The sequence below is a fragment of the Staurois parvus genome, unplaced genomic scaffold, assembly GCF_062004578.1.
Source record: "Staurois parvus isolate SC_StPar_1 unplaced genomic scaffold, SC_StPar_1.0 ptg000341l, whole genome shotgun sequence".
NCBI classification, from domain to species: Eukaryota; Metazoa; Chordata; class Amphibia; order Anura; family Ranidae; genus Staurois; species Staurois parvus.
Genome location: NW_028318137.1, coordinates 2,140,188 through 2,157,883, shown reverse-complemented (window position 1 = coordinate 2,157,883; position 17,696 = coordinate 2,140,188). Strand labels below are relative to the sequence as shown.

The window sequence follows — 17,696 nt, the reverse complement described above, 5'->3', positions numbered from 1 at the left end:
CTGTAAAAAAAATGCAAAGGCTTTTCTCAGCGGATAAGAGAGGAGGAGGGTCAGGTTCCTGTTGAACTGTCTCAAATACAGTTCAGCCAAAAGACCCAAATCTTTTAACTCCCACCATGCCAGAGAGGACAGGGCACCCTTTGGAGATGATTTCTATCTAAAGCAGCAGCCTGCACAACATGAGACATACTTCACTACAGGTAAGTGAAGCAATTGTACCTATAGGGGAAAAAATATTTTTTACAATTTCAAGCAGTACTAAACCCAAAAACAAAGGCTTATTAAATTGCACATTGCCAGTTCTTGGATGTGGTGGCTGCATTAGTTTTTTCTCAGGCTTTTTTCATTTACACCCGGTGATCCAGCCAGTACGGCTAGGTTCACATCTCTGCTTTCCTACAGGCCGCGTTTTGCACGGGCATGAGTGCCCATTCATTTGAATGGACTCCCGTGCCCCGGGACATGCAGGGAAGAAGTCCTTGCACTTCTTCGAAAAACATAGCCTGCACGGGAACCTCAATTCCCAGTATGGTTGCGATCTCCAGTGCAGGTAGCGTGCCATTAGAATTAATAGCACCCGCCCATGCATCTGCATTTCTCTGTGTGGGTGGTGCGGCTGCATGGATTTTTGTGTGGATCTGCATCGGCACCACCCGCACAGATGTGAACCAGGGATAAATGTTATTTGTCAACTTCCTTTAACAGACCAAGCTGTCTAAACAAAGTAATAGAGGGCTGAGACAAACCATTTAACATGGACAGTGGGGCTTAAAATTATCAGCTTTTATGTAAAACCTTTATACCAAAAAGAAAAAAAAAAAAAACATTGCTCTAACCACATATAAAGTGTTAGCTGGAGTTCAGCTTCAATTTGCTAGTCAAGTCCATCTGCTGGTGCATCTAATACTACCCTCCCCCCAGACTGGCAATGCTACTACCCCATCTAGAATGCAGATACCCTAAGACAAAAAGAGAGTTACTGGCTTGTTCATCAGGTGAAAAAGGGGGGGGGGGCATGAAAAAGAAAAATGAATGCAGCCAACACATCTAAAAATAGTTAAAATGCAATATATTACATTTTTTTTTTGGGCTTATTGCCACGTTCAGCTTTAACAACTGTATTCCTCAGCTGTATTCCTAAGCAGAGACTAAATTTATACAAAACCTATACCTTGATTGTGCCTTAGAACTCCAACATCATTTACACTGAAATTAATATTTCACAAAGAGTATACTACCAATAAATGTAAATATCACAACAGCTTCTTTCTTTACCACTATTACACTATATAGACCTTTCGACCATTAAAAAAAACAAAACAAAAACAAAACATAACACACCCCTGCCCCGAAACTGAAAGGAGTTGCATTGGGAGAAAAGCTCCTCCTGGGAACAGGACATGGGTAAAATCTCTCCTGATTCCAAATGGCGCTTAGCTATTAAGTTAACACATTTAGCTACTGTGCACTAATCAATGCCAAATACTGCAAAAAAACGAATCCATGGGTGGTCACCTTATCTGAATTGTCATCTGCCATTCCTGATCAATACTGGAAACATTGTGGCTCAACCAGGTCCCTAGCACATATTTCTGGCAATGCAGGTCACCAAGGTCTGGTTTTTAGACACATTTCCAACATTATCTCCCAAATTACTCCTTCCTCATTTTGCTGACTTTCCCTTTGACACAAGGATGATTGTGTTGCACATCCATTTTACAGTTAAGCTTAATACTACATGTAAATGGAAACCTAATGCCTCTTTAGGACTGGAAGATGTCAGAGACCTGAATCTTGAATGCTCTTACAAGCAAAATATGTTTGCTCTGAAAAATAAACAATTTATGATTCCTATTTAAAAAATGGATTACTCACTCCAACTGTTCCATTTGAGAAGCACACAGTCAAGTACACAGGCATTTCTATGTTTATTTTACTGTTAATTTCTGTTATTTATTCCTGAACATGATTTTGCCAATTGTCTTATACCTTACGCTTATGTACTACCAACATTCTGTAAAGGATGCGACTGTTTTTTCACTAAAACTTTAAAGTAGAACTATAAGCTTTTTCTTTCACTTTGGATAGAGTAAGGGAGGATTATAATCCCTGTAAGGTTTATTTTTGCCATCTTTGTCCCACTGGAGAGAATTACCTTCACTTCCTGTTCCATAGCCAAACAGGAAGTGAGAGGAAATCTCTACAAATTAAGGGAATCTCTTGGGAACCCCCAGGTATGGTGTCCCCATTAAAAGATTTCCCTTATATTACTTTTCTGTGGACAACCCAAAATATGGAATTAAAGTAAAAACTTGTCAGTTGTTCTAATCCATCTCCACTCTGTCCAAAACTAAAAAAAAAAAAAAGTTTTTGCCTTTAGTCATAAGTGGACGTTTAGTCAGAAAATAAGTCCTGCTAGATCACTTCAGGCTGACCCCTTTTGCAAGTATAGCTATGTAAAACATTAAAAATAAGTGCCTACACTGTTTAAAATCCAGTATTTATTTTGGACTTTTTTTCTACTTGAATTGATATTAGGGTCCATGCACACTGGCTTAAAAAAACACTTTTAGAGGCATATTTTAAGCTCGGTGTTGAGGCAGAAAAAACAACCTTCTGTTTTGCATTTCAAGGAGTTTTCTAGCAGAACAAAAAAAAAAAAAAAAACCACGCTGAATGCGCCTGAACTCTCCTAGAAGCTCCTAAACTCTTGCACAAAAACAATCTACTGTATATGAGAGTTTTTTTCTACCAAGGGAATAGGAGTTTTTTTAAGCCCAGTGTGCATGGACCCTTAATCCCAAAAGCAAACATTTATTACATTGCAGCATTCCAATTCTTCGATATAGTGGCTGCATTCTTTTTTCTTTTTACTCCTTCCTTTATCTTCACCTGGTGATCTGGCCAGTAAATTTGTTTTTCAACAGAACAAGCTCTCCCAGAAATGTAGCAGTAGAGTGATGAGACAAACCATTTATCACTGACATGGGTGCTTACAGTGATCAGCTTTGATTTATGTAAAACCTTTATCCCAAAAGGAAAAAAAACTATTATTGTAACTGCATAAAACATGAGAACTGGAGTTTGGCTTCAATCTACTAGCATACCTAAATCTGCTAGTAAATCTACCACTTCCTTCCCCCTAGACTGACAAAGATGCTGTCCAAATATGCCCCTCTGCTCCTTCATCTAGAGTGGGGGTACTCTAATACAGGTGTTACTGGCCAGATCACCAGGTGAAAACAGAGGGAATAAAGCATTAAGAAAACAAATACAGACACCACATCTAATAATAGGTAAGCTGCAATATATATTACATTTTTGGTTTTGGGTTTTTTCCCTGCTTTAACTTTGTCATCAAAATAAGACTAAACCCTTATTTATTTATTTCAGGTATTTATATAGCGCCGTCAATTTACGCAGCGCTTTACATATTTATTGTACATTCACATCAGTCCCTAACCCTCAAGGGGTGTACAATCTAAGGTCCCTAACTCACATTGATACATACACATACTAGGGCCAATTTCGACAGGATCCAATGTACCTACCAGCATGTCTTTGGAGTGTGGGAGGAAACCGGAGTACCCAGAGGAAACCCACACAGGCACAGGGAGAACATGCAAACTCCAGGCAGGTGGTGCCGTGGTTGGGATTTGAACCAACGACCCTAGTGCTGCCAGGCGGAAGTGCTAACCATTTAGCCACTGCACTGCCCCATTTTGATATCACTTCTTGATTGAAAGGTACACTTTATGGCGACACTGGGTGTCTTTTGGACCCTTGCACTCAGGTATTTCTGAAGGAGAAAATACTCATCAATCAGCTGCTTCAACTGGATTGCTTAGTCAAGAATGGACAGATCGGAACACTCAAAGCTGAGTGCATCGAGTTCACACCATACGGAAATGTAAGGCTCCTTTCCTCTATCTCTTCGCACTCGCCATCCTGATGTAATTTTTCAGTCCAGGGCTCCCAAGAGAAGAAGGTAATTCCAGGAACCACAGAAAAAAAAAAACAAAAACAGTAGAAGCCAGGAAGCTGTACAACTACAGGATCACTTCTACAATATATCCCACAGTCTGCTATAAAAATCTAAAACTCACGGCTGCTGTTGTGACCATGAGTTTATTTAAATGGTGCTGACATAGGTTGAAGTAAAAGGGATTAAGCATAAGCATTACAAAAAATAGGAAATTGTACGTACTTATATATGTGCTAAACATCTAGTCAAGCTGGTGACTTTGTTTCCATATAAATATATACAAAAAATTAGCAATTTATAAAACAAAATTTTAGCCAATTATATGTGTTAGCTAGAAACGTACATTTCAGCATTATGCTAAACTGTAATTTGTAATCATTCATACATATCAAGCATTACAGGAAGAGATTTGGAACATCAAGGTGCAAGCTTTGTTACATGCATACAGAGATATTTACTAAAACTGAAGCATGCAAGCAATTTTGCTGCACTGGAAAGATCCATCTCCACCCCCACTGCCATAAATAAAATGACTAAAGTATGGCAACCCTGGCTGAATATTTCGGCCTCCCAAATGGCGGATTTGGCTCTCTTTCACAATCCCCCTTTAAAAGGGGTCAAATGTATTTCTTTTTGGGTGTGTTGGTGTGGTTGTGCATTTCTTCACTGTTGGATGCAATGATCCATCATTGTATGTGGTACTACTGCATCCAATTATTATTATACAGTATTTACATAGCGCCAAAAGGTTTGCTCAGCACTGTACATTATAGTACTTCTGCTAAAGGCTGTACCACTCTATGGACGACTTAAGTTTCAATGTCATGTTAATTGTGTTGTTGGCCTCTGTGCAGCTGACCTATATGCCATCACCCTGGTTTAGATGGCTTCTTCTGTAAACTTACAAAAAAACAGATCATAAATAAATGCCTACAAAAAAACAAAAACTGGAGCATGCAAAATCTGGTGCAGTTCTGCATAGAAACCAATTTGCTTCCAGGTTTTATGTCAGACCTTAATTGAACAGGATGAATTTAGAAGCTGATTAGCTACCATGCACAGCTGCATCAAATTCTGAGTGCTCCAGTTTTAGTAACTCTCCCGCAATAGTGCCCTATATTTTTTTTTTTTTTCAATGCTCCCCATTCACATGCGCAATGCACCTAGCACATGTGCATGCATGGTAATTACACTTGTGTCAACCTACGTTGTTTTAACATGCTACACTGCTGTACCATTTAGGTATATGCATCAACATTAATATAACAAAATATAATTACTGTATTTTTCTGCATCAAGACTTAGAGAGCATGGACAGTATAATTAGTGTATGGTGGGTGCAGTGCAAAGGCACGTTTGCAGTATTTTCATTGAGCAATCCCAGTGAATGAATGACACAGCTATGTGGGCTGAGCCATGCACAGCTGTGCTGAAAAAAACAAAAAAAAAAACATCTATAGGTAAGATGCACCCTGTGAATCAGGTAAAGTGACACTTTTGGGGATGTCCTGTTTTCCCCAAGCACACACCAACACAGTCCCATTGAAAACAATGTATTACCTCCTGTTACTTTAACCGCTTGCCTACAGGGCACTTATACCTCCTTCCTGCCTAGGCCAATTTCCAGCTCTCAGCGCTGTCACACTTTGAATGACAATTGCGCGGTCATGTAACACTGTACCCATATGAAATTTTTTTCATTTTTTTGTGACAGATAGAGCTTTATTTTGGTGGTATTTAATCACCTCTGGGTTTTTTATTTTTTCTTAAACAAACCAAAAACCACTGAAATTAAAACACAAAAAAAAATAATGTTTTTTCTTAGTTTTTGTTATAATATTTTGTAAATAAGTGGTTTTTCTCCTTCACTGATGTGCGCTAATGAGGCTGTAGTGATGGGCACTGATAAGATGCACCGATTGGCACTGATGGGAATTGACAGGCATCACTGATGGGCACTGAAAGGCAGCACTGAAAGGCACTGATAGGTGGCAGTGATTGGCAGTACTTATAGGTGGCAGTGACTGGCACTGATGGGTGACACTGAAGGGCAGCTCAGATGGGCACTGATATGTGGCATTGATGTGCACTGGTAAGCACTGATATGTGGCACTGATGGACACTGACAGGTGGCACTTCTGGGGCCACACTGATCATCACGGCACACTGATAATCAGTGCCTTGATGATCAGTGTACATGTCCCCTCCGCGGAATGCCGATTACCGGCTCTCCTCTCGAGCTGTCAGCGTGACAACTCGAGGAGACAAATGCCGATGATAACCGGCATTTCCGTGTTTACATGTGATCAGCTGTGATTGGACACAGATGATCACATGACCGAGCCAACATCTTCGGCTCTTTCCGTGGATCGGTGATCCGCTGTGTCCTAGGGACACAGAGCACCGCCTATCGCCGTGCGCTCCCTGAGCCGCGCATGGCGATAGGACATCAAAAGACGGCCTATCAGAACGAGAGAACCACCTTGCACCAGTCATTGGACTATATGGCGGGCGGGAGGTGGTTAAAAGCACAAGTTCATCTTTGTAAAAAATAAATAAATAAATGCAGGACATCTGCAGACTGGCAGTGTAATCTTTCTGCTCATACAAGGTATGAGCAGGCAGTTACACGACAGGAAGAAACAATGAACTACCTAGAGCACGCAACAGCGTCCTGGTAGTTCACTGAGAACTACAAAACAGCTGCAAAATTCTGTCGGTACTTGTAGTTCTCCCATTCACCAAACTGTGAATGATACGGCTGGGTGGGTAAACCTCCAAAACGCCAGCGGTTTTTTTTTTTTTTTTCTTTAAACACTTGCCTACCGGGCACTTTTACACTCTTCCTGCCCAGGCCAATTTTCAGCTTTAAGCATTGTCGCACTTTGAATGACAATTGCGCGGTCATGCAACATTGTATGCATATTACATTTTTAGCATTTTTTTTTTCACACAAATAGAGCTTTCTTTTGGTGGTATTTAATCGCTGCTGGGTGTTTTATTTTTTGCGCTATACACAAAAAGAACGAAAAAAAAAGTTTCTTTATATCTATTATAAATTTAACAAACAGGTAATTTTTCTCCTTCACTGATGTGTGTTGATGAGGCTGCACTGATGGGCACGGATAGACAGCACTGATAGGCAGCACTGCTGAGTGGCACAGGTGGGTACTGATCATCAGGGCACTGATCATCAGTGCCGATCCCTTCGCTGACAATTGCAGGTTCTTGGCAGTACTTTCCTCAGACTGTGAAAGTGTGAGGAAAATGCAGCTGATAACTGGCAACTGTATTTACCTAGTGATCGACGTGTCATTGGACACAGCTGATCACGTGGTAAAAGGACGTCGTAACTGGCCGTTTACCGTACACCGGTGGCGCCGGGTGCACGCCGCTGGGGGCATGTTCTGGAATGACGTCCATGGACATCATCCCAGGATTTCATAACCATGCTTTAGCCATCCATTGGCTATAGCGCAGTTGGGAACCGGTTACATTGTGACATCCAGTTCGCGGAGAAAGTCCCCAGCTTTGCTCTCACTAGAGGCAGCGGGTCAGGGAGAGGCTGCAGCAGTAAGAACATGCTACATGTTCCCAAAGGTGAACATATCCTTAAAGTTTGCCCAAAAAGGAACACCTGCCATGTACTTTTTACTTCCGAGTGTCCCCATTGCACCAGACCAGGCTGAACTGTACACACCAAGAGCATGTCTGTGCAAGAAATAACTGTGCATTTTAGCAACACATACACTTTTCCCTACGTTTCCCTCTTTACAAAATGCCAAAAATGCTGCCAGCTCCAAACTCGTGAACTACTGTTGCCTCTGCTAGAGATTGGGCAAAACCCATTTGTTGTGCAGAGATGTAATTTTTTTCTTAATGTTGCCAGACACTCGGTATGTAAGATTTTACTTCTCGATGCACTGCAGCCCATCAAGATGAATGTTGCATGCAGCATTTAGGTCACAACTAATATTGCACGTTAAATGAAAGAACTTCCTGCGCGAAGAATGGGGCCCTATTCACCAAGCTGCTGACACAAACCTCTTTACCAAAATGAGTGAATACATATAAATATAAAGTGCAGCGCTATCCCTAAACTTACTAAATAAATATAAAGTGCAAATTGACTATTCAAAGTGCTCTAAATAATACCACAAGGTACTAAACTTATGTGCAAAATTGTGCATTTACAAAAAATGTGCAACCCGTGTACTCCCAAATGGGAATAAAGTGCAATTAGTGACAATCAAAATAACTGCAAACATATGTTGTAAATAATAATAGGTCCATAGGAAAATTAAAGTGTCCAAATGCAACATAAAAAACTTTCAATCTTCATGCATGTGTCACACGTGTCCACACTGTGTGAATCCAAACTTTAGCCGTGATGGCCCCTCGCCTCCTTGCCAAGACCCCACAGGGTCAGCTCGCTTTAAAACAGGACACCACTTTGACAGCTCACCAGGACCTCCCCCGCCTCTTACACTCTCTCAGCAGTCTCCTCCTCGGTTCATATATAAACAAAAGACTCACATAGTGTAATCCTGTTTATTTTACAAAGTGGATATATAATAAAATTGCCCACTCACATTTAAATTCGTCTCCTCACAAGCCTTCAATACCCCATGCTATAAATCTCCTGCATGGGTATTTAGATACAGGGATTTCAAGTATGGCCGCCACGCCGGAAATGACGTCACCGCGCTCCCAGAATCCTCCTCACGTTGCGTCACGGTAACACGTGACTTCCTCAGGGTTATTATTTACAACATATGTTTGCAGTTATTTTGATTGTCACTAATTGCACTTTATTCCCATTTGGGAGTACACGGGTTGCACATTTTTTGTAAATGCACAATTTTGCACATAAGTTTAGTACCTTGTGGTATTATTTAGAGCACTTTGAATAGTCAATTTGCACTTTATATTTATTTAGTAAGTTTAGGGATAGCGCTGCACTTTATATTTATTTATAATATTGCACGTTACCCCCAGCAAGAGAGCAATGACAAAGAATAACTAGATACATGTGTCTGTGTCGTTCATTTACTAAAGCTGGAGAGTGCAAAATTAGGCTCACTTCTGCATAGAAACCAATCAGCTTCTCCCTTCAGCTTGTTCAATTATGCTGTGGCAATAAAACCTGGAAGCCGATTGGTTTCTATGCAGAAATGAGCATGATTTTTAACTCTCCAGCTTTAGTAAATAAATCACAGTGTGTATAGACCCTAAAAAGTTAACCTTTTTACATAATTGTCAGTGCCGTTTCGAAGAAATCACACCTTACCTTATAGCGACCACTCCGCTTGTTCAAAATACGTTGTACTAGATTCAGCACAGACTCTTACTGTGTGGTTTAGAAAGTCCTTGCAACCAGCCAGCCATTAGAAAAGAGCAGTAGAAAAGAATATCCTATCCTATTGGGAAAAAAAAAGGGATCAACTGACACAGAACTAAAAAAAAATCAAACCCCCCAAAAATCATTTTAAAGAAGATATCAGCACAGAACAGGCCCCAAGAATATTTTCAGTAATTGTATTTGCATAACCTATAAGGAACTCTAATGCATATGCACACTCAATGAAAATGTGCCTTAAAGCAAAATGTATCTTTACTTTCACTTTTTCTGAGTCTGTGCCCTTTCCTCTATTAACTTGGCAAATCCTATAATTTACATAATTCATCAGGAAACTGTGTTGGCCCTCCACCTATCCCATCACGGCTACGGTTGCTGGATCAGTGCATACACCTGGTATGGACGTCTTCCAGGGCAACCTCCATAAACAGCATAGGTCAAAGGGGACCGCAGAGCCCCAAAACACTCTCCTGACCTGCATCAATTACAAACACTGTATGGCCAACCATAAACATGCTGCATTGGTATCAGTCGCAGCACAAGCGAAGGTTTAGCTGACCTTTAATGATGCCATATATTTTAGGGGGCACAATGTGGAATCGTATGCTAGCTGTACAGTAGTTTGGAATGGAGATAAATTCAGACTGGCCTGGATTCCTCTTCAGTGGAGGCCACTCAACCATAGAGCAAGGCAAATGAGGGTAGAGAGAAAAGGCGAGAATGCATGGGGGCCCTCAGGTCACTACTACGAAAGAAGTACGGTTGAACAGGGTGGGGGCCTTTGCTTCGTTACATTCAGCCAATTTACAACGGAGGTGGGCGGAGCAGGCGACCTGGGGTGCAGGTTGGATTCAATTAGAGGGCGCAAGCTAGATATTTCATAAGCCCCTCCCTCTCTCGTACCTTTCATTGTCTTCCCCTCGGGTCGTTTACCGCGAAGTTCAGTATTACTACCACCGACCACACAATTAAGCCACTTCCTGTACGTCCGTACTGTCGCTCCCTGTACTGCGCAAACAGTCTTACAGCCGACTCTAACGCATCCGCCGCCATACACAACATGGCGCCGGGAACTTACTAAAGCAATTGCGCATGCGGTCACCATCCAAGCACAGCGCATGTACGTGGCGCCGCAGTCAGTAAGCAGAGGTTCTCCGCCCACAACTTTACTTCGTTTCCGCTTCAAGAAAAAAAATAAAATAAAATAGAGCGTGGTGATGCTGGTGGCTGTTTTCTCCTACAATATGACCACGCTTATGGTCTCCTACAAAATGGCGTTCGCAACACGCTATATTTGTATCTGTCATTTTTTTGCTTAGTTATTGCCGCCATATTGTTCAGGAAAAGAGCATACCTGCGTCTGCTCAGCTGACACTGGCTTTTGTTAAGGACGACAGAAAGAGGTTTGGCCGTTGATATTGCTAGCCAGGCTGGTCCTTTATTTTTACCACGAAGCTTCACTTAGCCAATGAAAACTTTAGTTCTCTCAGGTCTTTTACACATTTGTGGGCTTATATTTACAGGATCTCTCAGATAACCCAAGACTGTGCGTGATACAGTTATATAATTCAGGGAAACTACATTCAAAATCTATACAACAAACCTCAACTCATGTTTGGGAGCAAACATTGGTCAATGGAGCCATGGCAACTCACCCAAAATCCAGGGAATCACCCTGTTTTTAACCCTTTTGCCCTGGCTCAGATTATGATCTACAACTATCACCATTGTTCTTTCTGGTACCTGCAACCTCATTTTGCTTTAGATGTGACAGGTAACCCATATTTTACAACAGTGTTTCTTGGAATTGTGAACAATCTTTGGAAACACCAGGCTGCAGGCTCATTCACACCAGGAGGTAAGTCTGAGCAAACGTTTTCGCAGGTCACATCTGTTAATGGACTGCTCTATGCACAAAACATGCAAAAAAAAACATGCCTGCATGTTTTTTTAATTCATGCAGGACCATGCATTTTAACCGGAACAAACCCATGCACATTTGCTAGATGCGTAGAGGTAATAAGAATGCAAAAGGCAGCACAATTTTGTGCGGTGCAGAAAACCATCTGTAGCACCCTCCTAGATAGCATGGTGCAACAGTCAGGAAGGTCAAAGTGTGGTCAGAGCGGAGAGGCTCTGCAGACCAGCCCCACTGGCATTTCCCCCTGCTCTAGCACTTTGGAGAAAGGTCTAGAAGCAGTGAGATCAGAGGAGGGGCTGGTTTGTACTCTTAGAGGATCCTGGCCAATCCCCAACAGGAGGCTTGGCAAGAAGGTCAGAACTTCACCAGCCCCCCCAGTGCAGCACACAAACTTGGCTAGCATCCATAGGAGGAGCTGTGCTTGGAGACTGGGAGCCTCTACCTTGAACAGTAGTAAATATATGTATGAAGGAAATGCATGTTGCCTGGCTGTGCAGGGCTATAGGGGGACCCAAATCTATTGCAACTCCTCAAGGGGTAGTGCTACACATGCAATATTGGTATTCACGTGTTACCGCACCGCATGTGGTTTGAACAAGCCCTAAAATGTAGTTTGTAAATCTCCTGGAGAAGCTGTGAGCTGTTTTCCCCCTCACACCATCAGTCTGGAGAGAAGATAGGGGACAATATCCTATACAGTCTTATCTGTGAGGTCTGCGTATTTGCCAGCTACTTCATTTAAAGTGTTACTAAACCCAGGACCCTATACTCACTAGATCCGGTCTTCCACAGTATACAGAACACAGAAATGCAATTATTTTAGTCATTTTAAACTGCTAAATGCCTTTTCTCATCAGCAGTTAAAGCAGTCGTGTGACTTATAAGTGTCCGGCCAAGCACTGGTTAATCTTGTAAGAGGATTTTCTCCCTACGTCTTCCAGGACAGCCACTTGAGACATAGAGTTCCTCCCTCCGGATCAGGAAACACACCATCCCCCCATGCCTTTTAAAAGGCAGACCTCCAGTCCTCCAATCCAGTTTTTGAGTGTTTCCCGAGCCGGAAGGAAGCACGCTAGGAACCATCAGGATCCTCTCACTCTCGGGAAGGCTGTCCTGGAAGGGTGTTAGCAGGTCTGTTTACCTCCTCTCCCTGATGCCTTCCACGGTGTGGGGCTGGTACCGGTGGTGGCCTTCATGCCCAGGCGGGTGACCGGTGTTGGCGGTATCACTGGGAAGGGGACGGGGTAAGTTCGCCCCTTCAGCCTGCAGTTTTCTTTCCCGGGCATTTGGTGGAATGAACGCGGGGGCAGGCGGGACTTCCGGTTGGGCGGGGCCTTGCGTTCCAAAGGCCGGAAGTCGGTGACTTCCGGCAAGATGGGACCTCCATTTGCATGCCTGCGTTCCAGGGACCGGAAGTAGCGCGGTTTCCGGATGCGCTCCAATGGCCGGAAGTCCGCCCAGTGACGTCAGCGTCCGGCGCCGGAGACGCAGTTCCGGTCTCCATTGAAAAGGCGCAGGCTGCCACCCAGGAAAAGCTGGGTGAGCGTGCAGAGCAGCGGCGCTGTTTCCACGCAGGCGGGAAAAAGATGGAAGCCGGAGCTTCGCAGGCTGATCCTGGTCCCAGCAGCGGCTTCTCCCAGGTAAGCTTGAGGAGGCCCCCTTTATGCTGATCCCTGGGAGGTTGATAGGAGGTCCCTCCGTCCCCATGGCTGGTGATGGTGGGCACACTGTAGGTTCCCCGTAGCACTGGGTGCAGTGGGGGGGTCTTAGGAGATTGGAATATAGGTGCCTATTTTTTTGTAATTTTTAGGTTAAAACGCAGGACAGGACCCCGGTGCAGGCCCCAAAGTGGAAATGTGCAGCTAAGTTAGGGTCGGGATATGAGAAGCCCCTATGCTGCAGCTTTGTGGATAGTTTAGTTAGAGACGAGTCCTTCACGACATGCCATAAAGTTTTGTCCTCTATTAAGGAGGATATGACGGCAACGTTTCAGGCGTTTCGGTCCCTCCTTGATAGGGTCCAGACGCCGCTAGAGCTTGGGACACAGTCTGCCATGATGGTAGGGGCCTCTAGGCGGGAAGTCCCGGAGGAAGAAGCCGAGGAGGAGGTGCCTCGATCCCGTACGTCTTCACAGTTGGGTTCGGGGTCCGAGGATGAGGAATCTCCGGCTTCTTCGGGCTCTAAGTATAGATTGGCCTTAGAGGAGGTGGACGAGCTTTTGAAAGCGATTTATGAAACTCTGGAGATGGAGGAGGAAGAAGTAGCCTTGTCCAAGCATGATCTCATATATCAGGAACTTCACGCTAAAAAGACCAGGGTGTTCCCAGTGCATAGTTCCCTGGTGGAGACTATCAAGCAGGAGTGGGAAAACCCAGAGAAGAAGCCTTTCTTTTCTGGTGGATTGAAAAGAAGGTTCCCCTTTGATGAGGATCCCTCGCAACCTTGGAATAAGGTTCCAGGGTTGGACGCTCCTTTGTCTAGAATTTTGAGGAAAACTGATCTGGCCTTCGAGGACATGGGGGCCTTAAAGGATCCTATGGACAAGAGGGGGGAGGTTTTATTACGGAGAGCTTGGGAATCCTCATCAGTTAGTTTAAGGCCAGCTCTTTCTGCGACCTGTGTGGCCAGGAATTTGGAATGCTGGTTAACCCAGCTGCAAAATCATTTAGCAGCAGGAACCTTGAGGCAGCAAATTTAAAATCACTACCGCTGCTTCTTAAAGCAGCAGGGTTTTTGGCGGATGCCTCGGCGGAGTCGGTCAAGCTCGCGGCCAGGTCTTCAGCTTTGGTGAATTCGGCTAGGCGAGCTTTATGGTTAAAAACCTGGACAGGGGATTCAGCGTCTAAGTTGTGCCTGTGCGCATTGCCATTTTCGGGGGATAACCTCTTTGGCCCGGGCCTGGAAGAGGCTCTAGAACGTACCGCAGATAGGAAGAAGGCTTTTCCGGAAAGTAGAAAGAAAACCTTTCCTAAGAAAACTTTTCGCCCTAAAATCCAGATGCTGCAGGGTAGGGAGTTACAGCCAAAGAAGCATTGGACAGGGCATAAAAACAGGGGACGAGGAGGAATATTATTCAATCCTCTTCAAGGATCCTCCAAGTCGCAATGACTTGGGCGGCCCAGTAGGGGGAAGGCTGGGGTCCTTTCTCCCTCAGTGGGCTTCTATCTCCCCGAACCCCTACATTTGGAGCCTGATTCAGGGAGGCTACAGACTGGAGTTCGAGGCCTGCCCTCCAAGCAGGTTCTTGGTTACCAACCTTCCCAAAGATCGCAGGAAGTCTCAGGCGCTATGCGGTCTTATTGGGGAACTGGTGGGCGAGCTGGGTTTGGGGTGTTATTCCCACGTCTTTGTCGTGGGAAAGCCCTCAGGCAAGTTCAGGTTGATCTTGAATCTACGCCCCTTGAATCAGGCCCTAAAGTACAAGCACTTCAGAATGGAGTCAATCTATTCTGTAAGGAATATCCTTTTCCAGGGGTGCTTCATGGCCACGTTAGATTTAAGGGATGCTTACTTTCACATTCCCATCCATCAGGCAAGCCAGAAATTCCTGAGGTTGGCCATAAGGATAGTGTCGCAGACCTTCCATTGGCAGTTCCGGGCCTTGCCCTTCGGACTGGCGTCGGCACTAAGGATCTTTACAAAAGTATTGGCAGAGGCTCTGGTTCCTCTAATACTGAGGTCAATCATAATTCCATATTTGGACGACTTACTCTTGGTGGCCGGGTCTCGTCAGCAGTTGGTCGAGGACTTAGGGGTAGCTCAGAATCTCCTTCAGGGTCTGGGTTGGCTCATCAACAGGGAAAAGTCATCTTATACCCGCTCAGAGGGTGGTTTACCTAGGGTAAGAGATCTCATCTCTGGAGGGAAAGATTTTTCTACCTCAGGAGAAGGTCATGAAGATAGATCGGGTATTGGCAGGGTTGCAGTGCAGCCTGCCGGTCTCAGTAAGGGAAGTCGCAAGGACAGTGGGTCTCATGACATCCTGTTTTCTGGCGGTTGCGTGGGCAAGCTTCCACCAAAGACCACTACAGGCTTTCTTATTGAAAGTATGGGACGGGGGCATCTTGACATTGGATCGGATGATCCAACTTCCGTCCAGGGTCAAGAGATCCCTTTGGTGGTGGCGAAGGGAAAGAAACTTGACCGGGGGTCTGGATTGGAGAGAGTTACCTCTGCTCATTTTGACCACGGACGCCAGCAGTTTTGGTTGGGGAGCCCACCTGCAAGGGAGAACGACTCAGGGGAAGTGGTCCCAGGGGGACTCGTTAAGGCCCTCAAATCAAAGGGAAATGTTGGCGGTTTGGCAGGCCTTAGAGGCCTTTCAAGCAGGGTTAGAAAACCATCATTTGCAGATTCGTTCAGACAACATAGCGACAGCCTATATAAACAAGCAGGGTGGTACAAGGAGTCTTTCGCTGCAGAGAATCGTGCCCAGTATTCTGACCTGGGCGGAAAAGAATCTGCGGTCAATATCGGCGGTGCATTTGAAGGGTTCACAGAATTCGTTGGCGGATTTCCTAAGTCGTCAATCTCTCAGTCACGACGATTGGTCACTCAACCAGGAGGTTTTTCAGGAGATAGTGTTCAAGTGGGGGACTCCGGAGGTGGATCTGTTTGCGTCGTGGGAAAACAGGAGGGTCGATCAGTTTTTTTTCCCTGAACCCGAGCAGAGCTTGGGGATATATAAGTAATCAGAGATCCTCCTGCGCTATAAATGGAAAACACTAGCCTTAAGCTGCCAACACTCACCTACTGATACCTAACACAGTGTAAATTACATAAATAAATAGTGTAGCACTCAAAATAAATAAATAATGAATATAAATAAGTGACCAATTCATATAATACAATCTAAAAAATAATCAGAAATTTCATAAATTCAAAAACACCTTGCAGTAATAAAAATATATAAATAATGTCAACCTATAATAAATAACTGTGTATCATGTAAACATAAGTGGTCACACTCTAAATCAATCAAGTGTCTAAAAAATTAAATATCGTGCTCACACACCTACTAGGTAAAATAATGACCAGGTTATAATACAACCTTTATATGAATAAAAGTGCTATAGTGCCAAAATAGTGCAAAAAAGTGTCCACTTTTCAAAAATCAATTAGAACAATGTCCTTCTGGTGGTAAATATAATCATGCAATGTGTAGTGGTTATTGACCAGTTCGTGGTTTGTGCCAAAATCTTCTCCTAATGGTGGCTAAATTGCCTCCTCACCTCCTCCCAGTGACCCCTAGGGGCCAACAGGCTTGCAGGATCACCCTGGATCCTTAATTCATATAGGCCAGCAGCTTCCTTCCTTCAGTGGATCTCCTTGTGGGGCTCCTATTTCCCCTACTCAGCCAAGGTGTCTCTGAAGGACAGTGGCTCACCAATCCAGTGAGCCAAGAAAGAAAAGACCCTCTAAGTGTAGTATTAGACGACTCCTTTATTAAAAGTTTTGAGTAATAACACTCACATTCCTAGTAGTCCTCCCTCCTCACCGATGTGTGGGTACGCTGCATGTGTATGGGACTTCCTAGGTGTAGCAAGATGGCGTTGCACGCCGGAAGTGCGTCACCACGCACAGGAAACTGCGGACTCGCGAACCTACGCGTTACGTCACCGTCTGCTCGTGACTTCCCCGAGGAAGCTTTACTGCATACAGACTGATTTTACTGCTGTGGGTTTAGTAACAATAACTGCTTTTCAAATCTGTTTTGGAGTGGATGAGTCTCTTTGCTGCCACCCATTGCTTGGATTTATCTTGTGCCTGCTCACTGTCAGACAGCATATTAGGTGGATCCAGGAGTCTAAGGGGTCATGTACACTGCAGCTGATAAACTCACGTTCAGGAGCTTTTCTGCATATTTTTTTTTTTTTTGTTTTTTTTAGCAGCCCCTGAACTCTCCCTGTTTTCCTATGTGTCCATGTACACATAGTCGTTTACAGTCGTTTTTTTTTTGAACGCACCAAGTTTGCGTTCAGGAGTAGATTTTCAGTGTTATAAACGCGGCTAACCGCATTTATAAGCGTTTGCGTTTAGAAGCATTTTTTAACTGTTCCATATCCAGATGCTGTCCAGAGCCTTTTTTCATCATCAGAAATGCATGCAAAGTATTTTCCATGTATTCAAATGAACCCAGTACACCAGCGCAGTCAGTTCCAGGTTTTGCGTGAAGGAAAAACATGGTAGAACGTGCTGCATTATGCTCATGATGGGATCCTTCGTGGATACAACCAGAAAAAAAAAAGGTAATCTCAACACCTACTGGTCTCTCGATTTATCTCAAAATGTCTGAAATAGTATATTTTTTACTGTTTTTCAGTGCATTCTGGGCATTTTGGAAGGTCTTCTGAGGTTATCTTTAAAAAAAACGCTTCTAAACTCAAACGCACAAACGCAGCTAAATGGACATTTTTTTAACCTACAGTCAG

General features: G+C 43.9%; 1 protein-coding gene across 4 annotated transcripts in view; it reads right to left on the bottom strand.

The window, feature by feature from the left end:
* TCF20 (transcription factor 20) overlaps positions 1-17,696 on the bottom strand; it is a 497,541-nt gene that overhangs the window by 261,734 nt on the left and 218,111 nt on the right. For 2 of the 4 annotated variants that reach the window (XM_089684284.1, XM_089684282.1), the window contains exons 1-2: positions 10,248-10,432; positions 9,276-9,405 (exon numbers count right to left, since the gene is read on the bottom strand). The exons of 1 other annotated variant lie outside the window; for it this stretch is intronic. The gene's annotated coding sequence lies outside the window, so the exon portion shown is untranslated. Of the gene's footprint in view, positions 1-9,275; positions 9,406-10,247; positions 10,433-17,696 lie in introns of those variants that run through there. One more of the 4 variants, XM_089684283.1, reaches the window with a different exon arrangement.